Source organism: Cyprinus carpio, chromosome A7, assembly GCF_018340385.1.
Source record: "Cyprinus carpio isolate SPL01 chromosome A7, ASM1834038v1, whole genome shotgun sequence".
In the NCBI taxonomy this organism is placed as follows: Eukaryota; Metazoa; Chordata; class Actinopteri; order Cypriniformes; family Cyprinidae; genus Cyprinus; species Cyprinus carpio.
In genome coordinates, this window is record NC_056578.1 from 36,668,205 (window position 1) to 36,676,426 (window position 8,222).

Here is an 8,222-nt window from a genome sequence, read left to right on the forward strand (position 1 = left end):
AAAGTCCACTGATGAGTTACCAGCTTAAGCCTACTTTTTTTTTAGTCATTTTAACTTAGGGCTGTCAGTCATTTAAAATATATAATTGTGATTAATTGCTTGATGGTCATGAGTTAACTTGTGAATAATCACAACTTAATCACACATTTTTATCTGTTCTAAATGTACCTTAAATTAATACTTTTCCTCATGGTTTCACAGACAAGGCTTAAGCTAGTCCCAGACTAAAATGCATGTTTGAGTTGTCTCAACTGAAAATATCTTGCTCTGACATATCTTAAAAATCATTGTTCTGTATCAAGATGCACACCTGTAACACTTTCTTCTAAGGCATTTTTGTAAAAGTTACTTAGATATCTTAATTTAACTAAGGCCTACTCCTGGTTTAAGTTAAGCCCTGTTTGTGAAACCGGGCCTTCAAGTTTTTAATCTAATCAACATGCATGGACAAATATGGATGCCTTATGTAATATATGTTTATTATTAGTGAAACCATAATTAACAGAGCATGAAGAGTAGACATGTTTCATAGGTCCTAGATGTTTTTCAAAGAACTTGTTCATGTCTATTAGACACGTGAAAAAACATAAAACAAAAACAAAAAAAAAACCCTGGAAATACTAGGTTCCTATTACTTCTCTTTATTTGCACTGAGCAATTTACTTAAAGCTGTTTGCATTTTCTCAGGACAGGCCAGCTCACTTCTTCTGAACATGCAAAATGTACATTTATTATTTATTATTACATTAGTTTGCCTCTCTGTGCCACATACTATATTTTGATGCAGCTAAATTCTCAAAGCTTTTTCATTGATATATTTGACTGTTTCTGTTGTCAGACATAGTGACATAGAAATAGTGACTGAAACGCGACCCATTAAGACTAACCAGCTCTCCCTTCCAAGATGTTAATCTGCAAAAAAATCCTGATTTATAATCGTGCCATCGTCTGATAAAATCAAATAGGCTACACATAAGATAAAGACAATAGCTGTGCTGTGATTTCGGCTATACTTGCATGTAAAATTAGAGGGAGGCCCTTGGTTTTTGGGGGCCCAAGGCAGTCGCCTACCTCTGCCTAATGGGTAAGTCCACCCCTGCTCGAGTGCTGACCTCAGCACAGGGTCATGTGCGAACTTCAGTGGAAAGGCGCTGTAGTTTTTATGACATCAGAATGACCTGAAAAACCAGCATGCAGTCTGTAAACAAACAGGAAAAAACTGAATCGACCCTTTGGCAACAACATCTAATGTCACACAGGGTGGCAAAGGGAAACATTCTCTTATATAAGATGGTTATATTTAATTCACTTGAGTTCATACGTTACGCTAAAGGAGCCATGACGCACTTAACAATTGGAGTGATGTCATTGCTGACAGCTGAGCGCTGCTAAAAAAAAAAAAACCCTCCAGACACATTTTGCCACAAAACAGCAGATAGATGACTATTGTAGCCAGCATGATGAGATTTACACAAGTAGAGCATATTCCTGGCTTAACATGCTTTGTTGGAATCAAATTATTATCAAACTATCGATAATATAAAATTGTCCCTAATCAAAATATAACTTTTCCAAATAATTATTTCCTCATCTGCAATTAATCATAACATCTGAAGATCATGGTATAATATTTCATGCATTACCACAATACATTACAATCATAAAAATCTCTATATAAGTAAAGTCATATAGAATAAATTTTTTTTCAGCACTTTTTTTTTTTTTTTTTAATCTTTACATCAAATTATCTTCTTCCATTTCTTTCAAATGAAAGCCTTGAACCACTAGATGTCACTATCTGCCAAAGTTCTCTGAAATGATCACAGGACAACCTGTTATGTATAAAACAGCTTCAGAGATCAAATACCTTCCTAAAGCTCAGACCTAAGAGTGGAACCTAAAGTAAAGAAAGAGGGCTTGTGCAAGCAGAGATTTTACACAATTCGTTACATTATGAACTCATCTAAACTAAAAAGGAGAAACACTTTAATCATCAATATGTCAAAACTGATTCCAGAAAAGGTGGCCCTCTGACCAAATGACATCTTAAAGGGATAGTTCACCCAAAAATGAAAATTCTGTCATTTACTCACCCTCATGTCGTTCCAAACCTGGATGAGTTGCTTTCTTATGTTGAACATAAAAGAAGATATTTTAAAGATTGCTGGTAGTGGCGACCACCAACTGTTTGATCCAACTCATACAGGTGTGGAACGACATGAGGGTGAGTAAATGATGACAGAATTTTGGGTGAACTATCCCTTTAACATCAAAGCCTACTTATTGTCTACATCAAAGCTCCTTTACAGTTAATGATGCGTACTTGTTGATTATATTAAACTATATAAATTATTGCAAAATGTAAATATAAATGTATTATTTAGAAGTGAGTAAACCTATGGCTGACTTTATAAGGATTTACAGTAGTTGAAAATCATTATTTTCAGGGAGTCTTGGCATATAGTTATTCATGTGATTTTAATTGACAACTGTTTGAATTTCTCTGAAAAAGTGTATAAACAGATGAAACACAATATGAGAGAGACATTCATGGGGTGGACGACTGTTCTGTGGTCACTCCAAATTCCATTCTGACAGCAAGAGCTCTTTAAGAACTCTGAAGTGCTCATTCAGCATAGACCTACAGCAATGTGGGTCTGGGCAAAAGGTTTTCTTTTGCTGTCTTTTTCTCTTTTTAAAGGCAAGCGGTTCACAGCAGTTATTCTAGACAAATTATCGACACTGAGAAACCCTTCAACTCAGATGTCCTCTGAAGGGGAACTTTTAACCCTTTGTGAGTCTCCTTACCCCTGTACTCCTGTACCGCCACCCTCTAACCCATCCCACCCTCAAGAAATGTTCACAATGGGATGTTCCAAAAGATTATACATATATTTTAGAGTACAAACAGGTACAGGTGCACAGACAACTCCATTCTGGAGCATTATATAGCAGCAGCATTAATGATGCGTTGCATTGCTTTGCTTGATAATGTTTGATGTGGTTAGATTCAGAATGAATGATCTTGTGTGACCTGTTATCCTGTGCTCTCCGGGTCTGTCTACCTGTCTCTCTCTCTCTCTCTCTCTGCTCTGAATGGACCTTGGGAGGTGGGCTGAGTGATTGGGGGAGTTTGAGTGATTGAATCTGCTTTTCAGCCACTGTCTCTCTGCCACTACCCAGCTGTGCGAGTTAGTGTTCAGGGATTTGGGATATTTTTTCCTCACTGTGGCCAGGCTTCCCTCCTGGTGGCAGAGCGCTAACTCCCATACTAAAAGAGAATATGACCCCCTGCCTCCCACCAATAGTCCCCCAGCCGACTGCTGGGAGGCGATATGCTGCATGGTGGTCTTGCTCAACAGACCCTCCACTGCTTTCTCAGGTAATACCAACAAAAGGTCATTAAATTGAGTTCAGGCCCTCTTTCTCAAATAGAAGCAACGCTTATGCTCTGTAGGGGAACAACAATGTTTCTTATATTTTCAGTTTGGAAAAATAAGATCCTAAAACAGGCATTACCAATAGCAAAATCATTTGACAAAGACTTAAATAGACAGGTAAACCACTTTTAATTTTTGAATAAATTTTGAATAAATTAATAAAAAATATTTTATTCATAATTCACAGCTGGAGTATTTGTTGTCGTCTCAACCTTATAACAACAGTCTTCATTTGACAAGCACAAACACAGGGATATACTCTTAATTCTGCTGAGTAAACATCTTTACAGCACTAAGCAAATCTGGATTTTCCCGTTATTTTGACAAAAGGCCACTCACCTCATCCCCTCATCCTTGTTGCTTTTTGTCCCAGAAAATCCCAAATCAAATGACAAAGCCTGTTCTAAACAAAGAGATTATCACACACCTAATCCCGACTGCAGACCCAGGAGACACACTATGCGTTGTTGAGGCCATGACACAGTAAAGAAACCCATGTCCATGTTCTCATGAGCTACAAAAGAATGACAGATTTTAGGGGATCAGTAGGAAATTTAAAGGAATTAGTCCGAAAGCAGCCGGTGCAGATTAGAATCTCCAGTGAGTGATTATGAGGTTTCCAGACTCCTGCAGTAAGCTACAAGGTGTTGGATATGCTGCCTTATTTCATTTTATTCATTTTATCATAAAAATAAGCCAGAAATAATATACTGCACAATATTTTGGCTGTGATCTGGTCATTAGTTATTAATGTTTTCTAAGGCAAGCATTAATGTTGCTGTTGCTCATACTCACACTTGAACCCTAAAAGTATTAAATTTGATTAAGGAGAAGTGTGCTGTTACTTTTGTAGGTGATTAAACTTACAATATTCTCCTATGGCAGGCAACATAACAGGAAAAAATCCTGTAGATTTACATTGAAGTAAGGACCTGAACCATGTCTAGTTACTGGAAAATTAGTAGAAAGGACAAAATTATGTCTTTTTGCAGCTTTGTCTCATGCATTATGCTTGTTATGTAAATTTTGTCATCAGCAGAGTATGCACAAACTGTGTGTGTAGCCAGATTTTCGTTTGCACATGCGTTTGGACTAAATACTAGAGGGCCAACATCCTGCAGAGTTCAGCTCCAACTTATTCCAACACACCTGCCTGGAATTTTCTAGTCATTGTAATTCATTCAGATGTGTTTAATTGGAGTTGGAGCTAAACTATACAAGGACAGTGGCCCTCCAGGAGCAGGATTGGACACCCTTGCATTCGCAGTAACATTCGCAGTTGGGCCACTGCTTTTAAGATGGAAAATGAAATGAAACAAATGTGGAAACAAATCAGATCAAATCAGTCAGGTGTTCACAAATCTGATCACAAATCAGTCATAGTGTCCATGTGTTGAAAACATTTATACTAGTTCATGATGAATGGCGTATACTCAGAAAGGTTAAAAACTAAGCATACACTAGTGTTCAACCATGTAGCAATGCCCTAGCTGCCACCCAGAACACCCTAGACAATGTTAAGTGGCATTTCTTGCTGTACACCTGGATCATTTCCTCTTAAGGGTCTAGCCTTTCAATCTTGCCACTGCAAGTCAAGGATAAGATCCCCAGGGGTATAATAAATATTTTTAGACTTGCCATCGTCAATGTACAAACACCATGGCCTTTTGACAGGGCCTACGAGGCCTCCTTCAAATATTTTTAGCAGTAAGGGGCCTGCCCGCATGCTCATGATCTGTCTCATGCAGAGCAGATGGATTTGCAAGATTAAGATGAATCTTACATCTTACAGTGGCCATCTAGACACTACACAGGCTGTAGTGACACAAGCATACAGATTCACAGTCCCTAGATGAAGTGAAACAGTGGAAGCCACCCACTGTAAAAGATTCAGTAATCAAGAGCATAAAAATCATGGGGAATTTCACAAGTACTCAGGCTCGAATATTATATTTCTTCACTCATTGAAAAGTTGGCCGTTACAGCAGTCAGACATTTTAATGTTGAGCCACATCAGTGGAATATTTATAGTGTTTATATTTAGAGGCTGAAGCTCAATAGAAAGAAGAAGCACAGCCGGACTCTTGCTCTAGCTAACAGTGTTTCATCATATCTGAGTGGCTGCCGGTGGCCCTCTGATCTTTGTAACAACCAGTGGACGTGCACTTTCCACCTTTATGAGAACAAATGCTGATCTGATGTGGTCATCTGAGACAACTTTTATCAGTAGTGATTTGTTTTGAGCACCGATGTGAATGGGGTAAAGTTCCCAAGAAGTAATTTACGACAGCTCCCTTCCACACACATGCAGCTCTGTCCCTGCAACCCAACAGCTTACTTATCTGTGAGTGACAACAATGCATGGTGCTCTGATATAATTTGAGCTGTGGTGAAGCATTGGATTGCGTTCATACAGTTATCTTCTCACTTTCAAAGCGACGGGCTCCCTAACCCACCAGCATGGATAAAGGTGGCACCATTTGCTCTACGGCCGCCAGCGCATACTGGCAGGTCATGACCTTGACAAGATCCAATGAGAGATCCAGAGTGGTGATCGCAACTGGTTTCCTGGGCAGAAATGGCTTCTTTTCCCCTTCCCCCATCAAACTCCACTTCCAGCAGAACCTTAACAAAGACGACACAATTGGGAAACAAGAATGAAGAGGGTCAAAAAGAGAAGGAGAAGGCGGTGGAGGATGGGGAGGGGGGTTGAGACAAATCACATTTGATCCAAAGATAGTCAATGGCTTTTTAACTGGGAGCATGCTTTGGGAAGTATATGGACTGTGACTTTCAGGGCCTGTTTGCACAAAAGTGATGCACCTTTGAAAGGGCCCCTGAATTGACAGCTTTTTCTTGCTCTGTGTGGTGCGGGCCAGGGGCCCAAGACACTCATACCACTGGGCCGTGACGGCAAGGAGAGGAGTTACACTTTGAAAACCCACGGGGTTCCATTGGTCCTAGCTTTTGTTCTTTGGCTCGCAGGCCACTGTTCCTGCTCGCCGCAAGAAGACAATGAGTGGGCAGTCACTGGATTGGTTGCTCCCGAATCGAATAGCAAATGGCTGCCGATGCAGAACTAATCTGTGAAGAGGTCTTTCCTGTGTGATAACCACCCCCTACCCTTCCGCTGCCCTCCACCACCTCCTTGAACCAGCAGCGCAATCTTTGATGGCAGATCACACAAAAAAGTCCAACCAGCTTTAAGGAACACTCCGCTTTTTTTCAGCAGTTGCGAGGCTCCCATTCGTTCTTGTTCCTACTTATTTGATGTGGCAGCAATTAGTGAAAGACTTTTGTGCCTGGAGAAGATGGAGCAGACCACTTCAATGATCACGTTTATGCTCTGAATAGAAAACAAAAAAGCCAAGGGGACAGATAACATGTTCACATCAAACGGCCACACCGGTTGCACTTGTTACTGTTATGGCTCGTTCTCCTCTTTTATGGTGAGCTGAGCGAAGTGTTACTTTTCCCATGAGAAAGCTCACCGGGGGCTGAGTGACATCATAGGGTGCCCCTTTTACACCCACCTCTACAGGCACTGAGCGTGCTCCCATTGATGTAAGCACCTTGCATTCCGTCGGCGCCTGACCCCTTTGATTGCTCCTGCATTAATGGCCCCATTGAGAGATAATAACAATTAGAGAGTCCTTTCTGAGATGGCCTGTTTATTCTTAATGACAACATTTTTTAATCAGGGGAGGCAGGAGTTGGCCACCTCTGCTCCAGCCCACAGACGCCCACACAGATTTGTCACTCTCGCCCCAAATAAAGGGCGACTGGGATTAGATTAGTCTGCAAAGCCTCCATTAAGGTTTTGTTTATTCCAGCGTGTTGAAGCTATTGAAGTATTTTTTCACACCATTTTACGATTGTAACACTTTTTTTCCCCATAAGTCATTCCCATAAATATTTCACTGTCGTGGTGATGACTGTTCTCTAACCGTAATTATGATTCGCCATCATGCTCCCTGCAACAATGCAATGCATAGTTGAAAAGCAACTCATGTCACTTGCGTCTGACACTGCTCTCTCATAAAATGTCTGCTTACAATTAGGAAAATGCAGTTAAAGCAACATTATTTCACTTACAAGAAACCAGATTAATGATGGGGGGATTTGTCTCGTATAGAGGCAAATGCTTTTACCAGAAATTCATACACAGGTTGTCACAAGCACAGCTTGCACCCTTATGCACTTATATATGAACACAAATTTACAATGTTAAATTGTGACCTTGTTATACCCGCTTAAATCACTCTGACTCCAATTAGGCCTTCAGAATGAAAGAGACAACTCAATTGGAGAGGGATCAAGGCAGGCCCCTTTATCACATAATGAAAGTTTCAAGTGGCTTTGGTGAGCTCACAATGCACAAAACACATAGCTCTGGCTTTGTTTTAGCTGTTAAATGTGTTTATTCCTTAACCATGCTGTGTTGCGCTAATTGCAAGGGTGACTTGTTTATTGTGCACGCACAATGCAATTGCCGTTGACTGAGCATTTGAGGGGTGGCTAGAGTAATGCGATAATAATACGGTTTGGACATCATAAAGCATTTTTATGATTGAGCGGGATCTAGCTCAAACGCCTGTGGCTTTCATTCAAATGTTAACACTACTAAAAGAGTTACTGGCAGAGATTGGTCTTTTACATGCTTTAGGTGTCACTTTATAATAGTTTATCAGGTTATATCAGCTAAAATCGAATGTTTATATGTTCCTCTATTTATTTCAGTTGCTAGAATTTATATATTGAGACATTTTTAATGAATTTGTT